Source organism: Lagopus muta, chromosome 5 (assembly GCF_023343835.1).
Source record: "Lagopus muta isolate bLagMut1 chromosome 5, bLagMut1 primary, whole genome shotgun sequence".
Lineage (NCBI taxonomy): Eukaryota > Metazoa > Chordata > Aves > Galliformes > Phasianidae > Lagopus > Lagopus muta.
Window position 1 is genome coordinate 20,805,149 of NC_064437.1, and position 12,116 is coordinate 20,817,264.

Here is a 12,116-nt window from a genome sequence, read left to right on the forward strand (position 1 = left end):
GACATGGGTTAGGCAAAACGAAGCAGCCTCCCCTTGCCTGGGATTTTCGTAGCAATGCAAGCCAAGCAATCTAAACAGGAATGTCTGTCTGTTAAGAGGAAAGGAAGAAATAAAACTCCACAGCAACAAAAACTGCTTTCCCCATGGAAAAATGGTAACTTGGGACAACATTTGGCACCACAAGTTCAAAGGGTTATTTTATCAGCCTTCTAAGTACAGACCCGGAGACTTTACAGTATTCCTGTCTCCCTGCTATTGCTTTTTGTGCCATTCATGGCATTTAAATTATAGACCCACTGTAGCCATGTAGTCAAAACACCACATCATCTGATGAGACACTATTATAATGTCAGTGTGTCTGTTTTAACTGTTCTTTCATATACTGTACTTCTCATCAATCACTCTCTCTGCCAAAAAATGGATACAAGAGACGATTTTATCTTTAGACTCCACAGAAATTTTGTACTCAGACAACTGCAATACTTTGTTCATCACATAATCTAAACTCCCATTTACACTCACGAAATTTTTAGAGATGCAAACAATTCCAGGCTAGATGAAAAACCATTTGTAGAGCATTTAAACCGCATATCTAGGGTATTTTTAGGGAGTCAGTTTAATTGAAGCACACTACACTAACTTCTAAGCTAAATGGCTGATCAAGTATTTTTAGTGTGTGGTTTCAATCTATATTCCAGATCTACTAGAACACTATTTCCTAGAGGCAAGTACTGACCTGCACACGTGTAGTTATTTGCTGCAACAAACAGTGTTGTGCAAGAGCGTTTTCAAAGCAGGTTTAACACAAATATTTCATTTCTAAACTGTTCTGTGACAGAATTTGAGCTTTACCTAAACCATCCTGAAAAGGTAAAATAGCTCTTATGAAGTCATTAACAGAACTACATACCGAATCCAGCTTTGGCCCTATGTTTAGAGCTTTCTCTTCTCAAAAGCTAAAAGAAAGCAGTTTCAATGTCACAAAACATATATATATATGGGGAGGGCCGGGGGTCTCCTGCTGGTAGCCTTCAAAACAGCCAGCTCCATTCAACATGGAAGAGATTATTTATGAAATTTCTAGATTTCATAATGTTTCCTATTTTCTGCCATTCCACATATGTGCTATTCATCAGTTCAAACATTCAAAACTCAAAGTTGTGCTTTGAAGTATTTACACTAAGAAATAAAAAAAGGTTATTAAAAACAGCTGAACAATATTTTTATTAACATATTTCTAATGCCTTAATCATTAGAAATCATTACGCAAATGATTTTTTGCTTATTGAATGTATAGTTTCAACTCAAAGGGGCTAAGTATCAGGAATCCATTCAGGTTTTTGAGCATGTAGCCAACTTACCAATATTACCTACAGCAACTGAATATATTCCACAGATCTGTTGAGCTTTTACATTTTTTTCCATGGGGAGTGGGGGAGCAGCATACTTCCCCCCCCCCCCTCACAGTTTGGAAATCATTCCATTACAAAGGAAAGCAGTATTTGATGCTTTACAACTGACCTTGCTAGTTTTATTCTACTATTTTTCCCCTACAATTTTATGTTTTCTATTCTTCCTTTGCACTCCATTTTAAACTTCATCCAAAGATTACAATTGCACAAAGAATATAAAAGCAAAATAAAACTCCCCAAGCCCTTCTCAAAATGAAACGCTTTACAGGTGCTGCAAAAAGTTATGCAGACATGTGAAGATGTCAGCCCACATTCTTTTTTCCTTAAACAAAAGCTCTCAAACAGCTGACAGAAAAACGCAGAAGTAGATCTACTTTTTAAAGTCTTGGACTGTCTGAAATATTTTTACTGACAAGTGCTTCTGACTAAGTTCCATGAAGCCATACAGCAGCATACTCAGCGTGGCTGAGATTAGACATTCCTGAATTGAGATTGGAAAGGACCCCAGTCAATCCACTAGTCCAGTGTCCTGCCTAAACCAGTGCAAAATCTGATATCATCCTGTGCTGGTATCTCGTATAGCCAAATCTTAAAAATTGTCAAGAGCGGAGAGATCTCTCGCTTGGCATTCAGCTCCTTTAGTTCAAAAGGGATTTACCATTCAACTAATGGTAAAAATACAAGGTATTCTCTTCAGACATCTGACCTGCTGTGAAAGCCATGGTATTACATGACACATTCAATTCATACTTGACCACTACATTCCCGTAATTTACATTTCATGTGTAAGAAGAGAAAGGTTACTGAATGAATACTAGAATATTTTCTCCTGTATCCCCTCTAATATCTGGTCCATTTTCTATCTTACTGATGTGTTCTGTTTTCACTGTCTGCAGAAACTCATTCACAACTGTGGCACAAAAACAGGGAGAAGACTGCATTTAAATACAAAACAAAACCAAATGAGAATGATCTACACCCTCTGTATCCCTTCTTACAAACTAGCAAGACGTTTAAGTTAAACTACATACACAGTTCACTCTAAAAGTAATGCCTCCTACTTAGTCTATGGAAAATACAGGAGATACAAAGAGCATAGTAACTATCCAATAGAGCAAAGTCTCAGCTACTAAACACCATTTTTGAACAGTTTCCACCATTAGCTTTGCATTTTTGCCAGTGATGAATAAGAGCATGACTGCTTCAGTTGCAAAAATTGGCACCAGCAGAAGTGTCCCACTGTTGCACAGCTGCTATGACATTATTGCTAGGAAAACACCCACACAGCCCATCTTCCACTGGCCTGAACAGACAGAATTCAGATGGTGACAAATCCATTCAGACTGTACTGTGGATGTGGTAGGACAGTGCAGCCAAGATTGACAATGCTCTCCATTGCTCCACTGTCTTCAAACTGGTACAGGGCCAGGTGGGATTGAATTGCAAGAGGAAGGTTGTCTTCTTCTCCAGCCTGACTCAGGAAGTTCAAGCCCACATTATGATGCAGCAGTCAGCACTGATGGTTTAGCCAGGTTACAGAAAATGCAGAATGACCATCCCTTTCCTATCCCAAAAGGCAGGCACATCACTTTTCCCACTGAGGGCTTATAATATCTTGCATATTTTCTTCAATGGGAAATTTCAGTGTCCACTTCATGGACTGCCATTTTGACCTCAGCTCATAGAGTTAATGTCAGGTCTCATCACTGGTAATGGTGTGACCCAGAAAACTGTCACCTTCAGCCTCACTTTGGTTCAACAGGTCCTGAAAATTTTGCATACAGTGTTCTTTCTGCTGTTGTGTGAACATTCGTGGCGCCAATCTGGCACAAATATTCCAATATTTCAACATTGTCACCATCGTTTCCAATACACTGAAGCTCATATTCAGCTCAATACCCAGACCCCCACTCCTAATCCACCGATTCGCCCAGATGAACTGATCGAGATGTTCTTCATTTCATGTTGTGACAACTGTGCATGATCACCCAGAACATGGCTTGTCTTTCACACTGCTGTTGCCACTGCTGAAACACACCACCCACGACCTCACTGTGCTCACATCCACTGCTTTGTCTCATAAGCATTCAGTAATCATTGATGAATGTAAATGAAGGCAATTTTTCCCACGTGTAGGAATTCAATAACACCTTAGCTTCATATGCGCTTCTGTGTCAGATGCCTTTGTCAGACTGCCCCTCTACTGCTGTCTGTCACACAGCAACAAAATGTAACTGAGTAACTGATGGGAAGGTTCAACCTCTCCTTTACTACCATCAACATCCACCTCTGCTGTCAACATAATGGGTCAACATAATAAGATAGGAGGCATCACTTTCAGAGCAGCCCTCATATATTCAAAACTCCAGCCATACCTATTTTAATTGCTTCTTTTCAAGTATCAAGCAGCTATATTCTTGCACATGATGGAACTGAATGGGACAATGAAATACAAACAAGAAGTCCTCTCTGGGCTTTTCACTTCTAATAATCAAATTCATGGGACAGTAGAGAAGCTTGTAGCAGGGATACCACCCTCATGATTTTAAAATGCTGTTGTAGATTTTATGTTATGAAAATTAAACAAATGAGAACGAAATTTAAGATAACATATTAGAGTTTCCATATAAATTTAATAATTACTTTTATAATCAGATGATTTGCCACAGATACTATCTAGTGTATAAATGAATTAGCATAATGCACAAACTGATTTGCTGTTTGTCCAGAGATCATTTTTTAAACTGCAGATTTTGACACACGTTTTAAATCACATCCCTAGCAGTTAAAACATTATCAAGTTTCATGATCAAGTTTCTACATCTGATATAAAAGAAATAGAGACACATTTTATCATCTTGCACTACATATTTGCAACGTATTTGAGCTTTATCATTGAAGTACAACTGGAGGCGTGCTTTTGTTTCCAACCTATATGCCCCTACTGAATAGGAATCCCACTAATTCCATGGGAGATAACATACAACAGTGCTGCAGTGATGGGACAAGATGCAGGGAAGGTGCAGGGATGAAAAAACACAGCAATCAGTAGCCCTACCAGGCCTGCACAGGCAGCATCCATCTTACTCAGAATAGCTCTCCAACCGCAGCTCATAAGCTGTTGCACAGCACACCTCTCACAAGAATAGGCATGTTTTCCATGTTTCCATGCTTGTCTTATTTTACATAACCCAGAATTTATTCACCCTCACTGTCTCAATATAATGAATGAGAAATCAGACGAGTCAGCAAGATCACACCTTTGCACTTTTTTCTAACCAGTTTTTCCAAGAATCCCCAAGGGCATCAAGAGAGATGTGGACTATTTTTGATTACCTGACCTTATGAAGGAGCAAACAAGAGCAAGAAATATTAGCATAAAATTTCAGTAATAGATTTACAACATATTGAAGGAGGTGAACAAAGATAAGGAAGCTCAAAACACAGTTAATTCCTTTTGAAGTCTATTAAGAGTTCTTTGGTAAAAAGGAAAAACTCTTTTTAAGGTAGACTATATTTGATATACTCAGAGTAGAAGAAAACTGCAAAATACTTAAGGTTCAACTTTCTAAATCAGCAAGGTGTAAGAGAAAACCAGTCCTACACTAGTAATTCTCCATATTAATAATTTTAAAACAAGTAATTTATCCCAGAGCTGTTTCCCATCACTCTTACTAGGATGAAGATCTTGTAAGACAGCATGCTCTCTTCATCCAGGCCAACTACTTGCTGGCAGAATGATAAGCAGAAGTAAAAACCAAAAGTTCCATATAAAAAATATTTTAACTTCTCCAGTTTGCTTTTGGTGTGGCTTAGCTAAAAGCTAATTTACATACTGAAAACCCTTCTTAAACCCTCAAACTCAGATATTAACATTTTCAGCCAGTGAAGTCACTTGCATTAATCTATTTTTCTAAATTAGGTGCCTAGAATTTGCAGATGAAGCTAAATTCTTTAAATAATGGAAACAGACTTTTAAATTCTGATTTACCTGCTAAATCCCTTCCTGGAGAACTATCCAGCAGGAGAAGACACATCCTATGTACAGATTTCTTGGCTGTACTGTCACGCATCACCAGGAGCTGTCATTTCAGCATAAAGGAACATCAAATTATGCCTAAGAGGAAAGCAGAACAGCCAGCAAAGAATAAGACGAGTCAGCTTAATCAAACTCATAATCATGACATCTTTTTCATTATAAAGAGAAGACAAAATGAAGTCCTGAACACATATTAGTGCAACTAAGACTGAAGTTACAAAAGTTACCAAACACCGCAATTACCTTCCAAGCATCTATATGCCACATACCCATTGAGATTTATATCTAGGCAGCAACGTATATTGCATAGGGAACTGTGCACATAAGAGGACTGCCAGAAACCAGCAGATTTGAAAGAGCTCCTAAATTCACCAGGGAAACGAGAGTCAAGAGGTATAGAACTGCAGCCACAAAGGCTTGGATTTAGTGTTGCTGCCTTCTACCGTTAGGAAGAACTCACTTTTCTCACAACTGGCAAAGGAATAAGCAGTTTTTGCTGCTTTCCTTTGAAGAAATAGCTTTCACAGCCAAGGCATGGAGGACCTGAATTCAAATTCCAACTGCACCAATGAGATTTTGAAAACAAATCTACTCCCTGTCCACTACTTGGTATGTCAGTGCAAGGAATGCTCTCAAATGCTTTCTCCATTGGTTTCAGCACTTTGCAAAGAGCAATTGAATATTCAGTTGGAGGCAAAGAGTATGCCCAGCTACAGCACAGTAACTGAGCCACCAGCCTCCCTTGTCTTGGGCATTTGCTCCAATACCTGGCTGCTTGCAGCAGGAGAAGTGCTAGGCAGGGAGCTGCAGGTGATTGCAACCAGCTGTGCAAGGAGTACTCAAGGGAGGCCAGCACCAATCTGACCCAGGCACTGGGAAACTCATTTGACAGATGTTCTGGCAACCAAGGCCTTTGGGCAACTCCCTTGTGAAATAAACTCTGAATAAGGCTTTTGAGGACAGTTGATTAATTTAGGTAGTCTGGGCTAGCACTTAAGCTAGCTGCGGCATATATTTTAAGAATATAATGCAGCTTGATAAGGTTTCATCATGCTCATCTTTTTATGGTGGTTTTAAGTGACCGCTATAAATAATTTGCTTACTTGTAAGTGTGATTGGAAAACTTATTCTGTTTTTTATACAATCATATTTATCCATATTTCTTCTAAGGATCCAAAGATCTTCTAGAAACCAGAAATGCAATAAAGAGACATTCATGGTTGTAGAGATTTGTTGGCACATTAGCATTACTTGTTCTGAGCTTCGTTTTTAGTATCCCACCATTTCAGTTTTCAGTATGCCAACTGTGCATAGATATCATCTCTGTGGTAGAAGCAGGGTGCAGCTGAACGGCTTCATAGATATTCTGCTGGTTGGTGGTGTGTTACATGTGCAAAGCAGTTTGGTGTTGCTATTTAGACTTGATTGGCAGCAAAACGCTTCTTGATTAAAATAGAATTTCCAAATTCACTAAACACAAGTCTTGGCAAGGGAAGAACTGAATGTCGAGTACCACGGTAGGTGAGCATGAAGACATTACATACAGTATAAAATACCAAAGGAAATTAAATAAGACCTTGATACCATTTTAGTCCAGTTCAACTCTTTAACCACGCAGGATGGCAAGATGTTTGTTACATAACAGCAAATTCAGATGGCTTTTTTTCTTTTTTAAATCCTGCCATCTTTACAGTGAAGAGCAGAGGATTAGATATCCACAGATTGAGAGACAGAGAGAGGAGCCAGCAGCAATATTTAGCACAGAGTGAATGATTCCTGGCACCATTTAGCTTTTCTGCATCAGGAACCTGGCAGCCTCTTTTCAAAGATGCTGATTGAATAGTCAATATCAGTGTTATACACAGGCTCTAAACGAGCACAAAAAATGAATGAGAACGACCAGGACCTAAGCCCCCAACTTACTTTCATCTCTATATAAAATACATATATATGTATACACACAGAAAACGGTGGGAGTGGGGTTTAAATACTGGGCAGAATGCCAAAGCCAAAAGAATGCAGACAAAGGGCATAGTTCATCTTCTGACTACACATCTGTGAAAAAAACCTTTATAAAATATATATCAAATTTTTTAGGCACAAGAAAGCCGTAATGCAACGTAAATGGTTAGTTCTTAATTTTCCCAAGACAGCATAATCTGCAAGGTACAGGATTTTTTTTTTAATCAGTAGAATTATCCCTATTTTCTTTCAGAATTATAAAGCTCTAGCAAGTCCATAACCGTAAAGATAGCACATTTGTAGCCTTTCACTATACTCAGGAATTTTGAACTACAGAAACCACAACTAATCACCCACCAAGTCTGTGTAGAAATCTGCTGATCATTTGAGAAAAGCAGCCTTGTTTTACTGCCAAATGTCAAAATGGAGCTAAGTGGTGAGATGCATACACTGATTACTCTTGCACTCTAAAGTTTGGCAGTAATATATTTATGCACACACAAGGATGTGTTTACAGACTTGCACTTTGAGAAACCATGAAAGACTACAAACTAAATCGGTTGACGTCCTTAAAGGGAAGAGGCTTGTAAAAAAAATAAACACAGCATACTGGACCGTACCGAATGGTCCATCAGAAGCACACTATCCGCAACTGAGATTTTTTTAGTCAATGCAGAGAAATTCTTCCCATTTGTCTGTTGTAACCGAGCACCTGAAATGCACTTCTGTTACTAATCCAGCAGCATAGGCCCAAACCTAGGTGACATTTCTCAGACTTGTGACCAACCCAACCCACTTTCTCATTTTCTTCATCTTTTCAATCATGTGTACACACAGCTACAGGAAATTAGTTACCCAAAACTAATACAAACAAGTTTCCTAATGGAATAAATAGGAACAACCATTACAGTTACAATCCATGTTGCTTGAGGTGGATTATTTCTCTGCTTATTCCCCAGGATATTGGCATGGCATACTCAGTCTGTACTGACTCATTTTCTGCTGTTGCTTCCTTCATTCATGATGGATTTCACATGTTGTGATTTCAGCCAGTAGCTGAAGTTGGAATGCTAGGGAAGCATAGCTGCCTACGTGTTTTAACTGTTTCAATGTTTTCCTTTGTCATATTTGCTAGATATTTAATTCTTTCTAGACTACTTACTCTCCACCTCTTTTGATTACACAAGGCTATGAAGGACAATATATTTTCACTGCATAGGGACACCTGATGCCACAGAGTGTGAGACGTGAAGGAGAGAACCCAAAGGGAAATGAGTTTCAAGATCCCAATCTGAACAGCAAGCAGAAGTAAAAATCAGAGTTTGAAACTGTTCAAGACAGCAACTATTAGTGAAAGTGAAACCCTTCTCTCTTTTTTCCCCTTCAGTGAGCTCTCATATAAGTATCCTAAAGCAAAGCAGCTTGTACATGTGCAAACACACACAAACTCTTGGCCTCCTATGTTTCTGCTGATCTGTTTTGGGGGCAGCTTGTCCAACTTGAAATTGTTTGCTCTGTAACTTCTCGAAAAGAAATCGCTGTCATGCATTTGACTGAGGATGTGATGGCATTGCTTATGTCCTCTTTTTAGAGGGCAGCTCTGTTGTTTTATTCCACATGAACTTAGTTTCCCCGGTAAGCACATATGCAGACCTTCTCCCCCAGAAATACTCAGCCATGACCTTCCTGTTTCTACTGTCTTACCACGTGCCAATAAAATCCAAGTCTCATCTAGGGAGGAGGAAAAAAGAACAACCACACACGCAACAAGAAATAGGTTCATATAAATATTTTCAGAAAACTCTTATACTATGTAGGCAACCTAATAGAATTGTAAACACCTTAATAAGATTCTGTTCCTAACTTTCAGATACACCATCTAAGATATTGGTTTGAGAGTAAGCACTGGAAGAACAGGAGAGGGAAAAAGCAACAAAGCTATTATAGGAATGTGGTAGTGCTACCCTTTTTTTTTTTTTTTTTTTTTTTTAAATTCAGCAGGAGTTTGGCATAACAGCAGTAGCACAGTGACTCCTTTTACACTGAATAATTTCCAGCATTTCTGTATAATTACATCTCAGGTACACATACCGAAGACAATTTTCTAATCTTGCAAGCATAGGTATATAGAAGAGGAGAGCGAGAAAGACCAATAAGCCTCAACTCACCTTGGCCCTTACATTACTGAAGGATACTTCTCCCTCTCTAAATACCTGAGAAATTCAACGCCTCTGCACAGAGGAAGGAAAAGACTGAAAGAACAGAACTGACTTGTACAAGCACAATAATTTCAGTTTCTATTTGATAGTTCACAAATTTTTGTATACATATGTCTTTCTCAAATAGTTTGAATGAAATCCAAGCTTCAGGGAGAAAAAAAAAAAACATGATAAAGTCAGCTTATTTATTCTCTTGTGGAAGTGTTTTCATACCTTTGGGAAGAAATTAGATCTCAGAAGCCATTTTTCCTAAATTTCCTTGCAGTTTTTGCCCCCAAAGTGGGACAAATCACTAAGTATTTTAACTGCTGCTAGTTCTAATTCCTGCCTTCACTATATCTTACATTAGTGATGCTATGAACAGCAAACAGCACGTGACAATAATACTGAACTCTTATGCAAGATACATCCTAGACCTTCATATGACAGTTAAGCATGATCCACATTTCACAAGATAAATGAGATCCAGTGACATGAACAGACTGGTTATATGCTTTCTTTGGTCATATTATATTCTTTCTTTCATCCCATTCAGTAATTCATTTCTTGTATCCTCTCTTATATAGCCTTAAGGGATGGTATGTGGAATCTTAAACCAGTTTCAATCAATGGGATGAGGTCAGCCTTGAGATTCGTGTGGCAGGCAAGATTAAAATGTGCTTGCCCCAAGTCTAAGCTTTCTGAATAAGGCACCATGTTATGCTGCCTGCTTGTTGTCAGGTTGAATTGAAAACAAAAGTTATATTAAAAGACAGCCAGATCATTATTTCTCCTTTCTGCCCCCCTCCTCAAGCGCCTAAGGTCATTTTCCCAAACAAAAATAAATCCTTTTTGGAAGCGTTTTTGTGCTAAACAGCAGTGGTTAATTTCTTGCAACTAATTAGTTATTCAAGTGAAAGTATAATGATCCTCCAACATGATTGAAAGCGCTTCAACCGAGTTTCCTGCTAACAGCATACTTCTAGAGAAGACGCAATAAATCAGCAGGGTTATGGAAATCTTTAAAACAAAGCATGTCTACGACAGGAACCCATTAAAGATGTAGCCATGTAATATTTATGTACCTAGCTGACTTGTGCTTTTAACCTAGCACTTTCAGCCATAGCTTTTAGCACCTGGGTCATTCACTAAGAATGAAATTCACTGTATCTGCTAAAAGCCAGCTTAATATCTCTGCATTAGGTGTTCAGACAGAGTTTATATAGGATTTAAGCAATGGAGCCCTCCCACTGAATGGAATTTTATCCTGAGCTTTCTGAAGAAAAATACAAATAGAACACCTTTACGCTGCATAGTAATTTGAATCAAACTCCCCAGATGCCATTAGAAGGGTTTTGGAAATAGCATGAGGTAAAGATGTTAAAAACAACAACAACAACAAAACACACAACAAACAAAATCAAAAAATTCATAACAGAAACCCCCACAATCTTTCAGAACAGCCAGCACCACCTATGGTTGTACTGACAATGGTTTTATTAGTGGCTATAGAAGCTGATCTCTAAACCTAGTGCTTTCACTAAAGGTGCTGCCTGCATTGGAATCTTTTTTGACATACTACTAATCAGTACAGACCGGCTGTTTAAATATACTCAGAACTGGAAAAGAGCAAGAGTCGGTTGTGTGGAAATACATTTTTATTATGTTTGGGACTTTTAGATGTGACAGATGTATAACTATAGCCCTAGACTGCTATAGCTGATAGCCCTGGGTCTCCAAAAGAAAGAGAAATCCTCTTTTCTCCCATCACATTCTACTGCTTGTGTTGTATGTTTATGTGCATTGTTAAAACACACACAAGCGCATGTGAAGCAAAGGGAATATTTTAATAATCCCCACATCCTTTGGCTATACATATTTTCCCCTCATCTGATTCTGTCATTTACTTTATTGCCAAGCTTCTAGTGTATCTCCCACAGTTTTTGTAGACAGAATTCATGAATCCGTTTCAGCCAAGTTCCCAAAAACTTGGCTTTTTTCTCCCCCTCCTCCTGGTTTACTCTTTCTTCCTGCAGCAGATAACTACAAAGAGGGAAACCTCACTGCTGTGGGGCTGGAAGAGGGGAACTTCAGGAAAGTGTGTAGAAACTGCATTTCCTGGGAGTCTGGGAAAGGGGAGAAAGCAAAAAAAGATAAGAAATTAGCACAAAAAAGGGTCTGAAAGACAGAAAAGAGATTAAACATCACTCTCCCTTCCTAATAAAATCATCTTTGCTCTCACCGTAGGTTTTTGGGCTAATGACCACTTTCAACTCGCACTTTCTGTTGGAAAAATAAATTAAGGGTCCAGTTTAATTTTATCAATAGAAAGTTTAAAGTGGTCACTGGAGCACAAAGATTTTCAAAAGGCAGCTGAACTGAACAGGGACAAGGATGAGGATGCTGGGACAGCCACAAAAGTACAGGCAAATGGAAAACACTATGAGCGTACCAATTTTCAACAAAATAGATAAGCTTTTATAAGAGTTCCTGCAATCCTGTAAC

At 38.6% G+C, this 12,116-nt stretch overlaps 2 long non-coding RNA genes across 2 annotated transcripts in view; one reads left to right on the forward strand and one right to left on the reverse strand.

The window, feature by feature from the left end:
* LOC125694206 (uncharacterized) overlaps positions 1 to 12,116 on the forward strand; it is a 63,526-nt gene that overhangs the window by 42,380 nt on the left and 9,030 nt on the right. The gene's annotated exons all lie outside the window — the stretch shown is intronic.
* LOC125694207 (uncharacterized) overlaps positions 1 to 12,116 on the reverse strand; it is a 46,609-nt gene that overhangs the window by 7,227 nt on the left and 27,266 nt on the right. Inside the window, exon 2 of the long non-coding RNA XR_007377457.1 lies at positions 5,404 to 5,529. This is a non-coding gene — a long non-coding RNA (uncharacterized LOC125694207). The remainder of the gene's footprint in view (positions 1 to 5,403; positions 5,530 to 12,116) is intronic.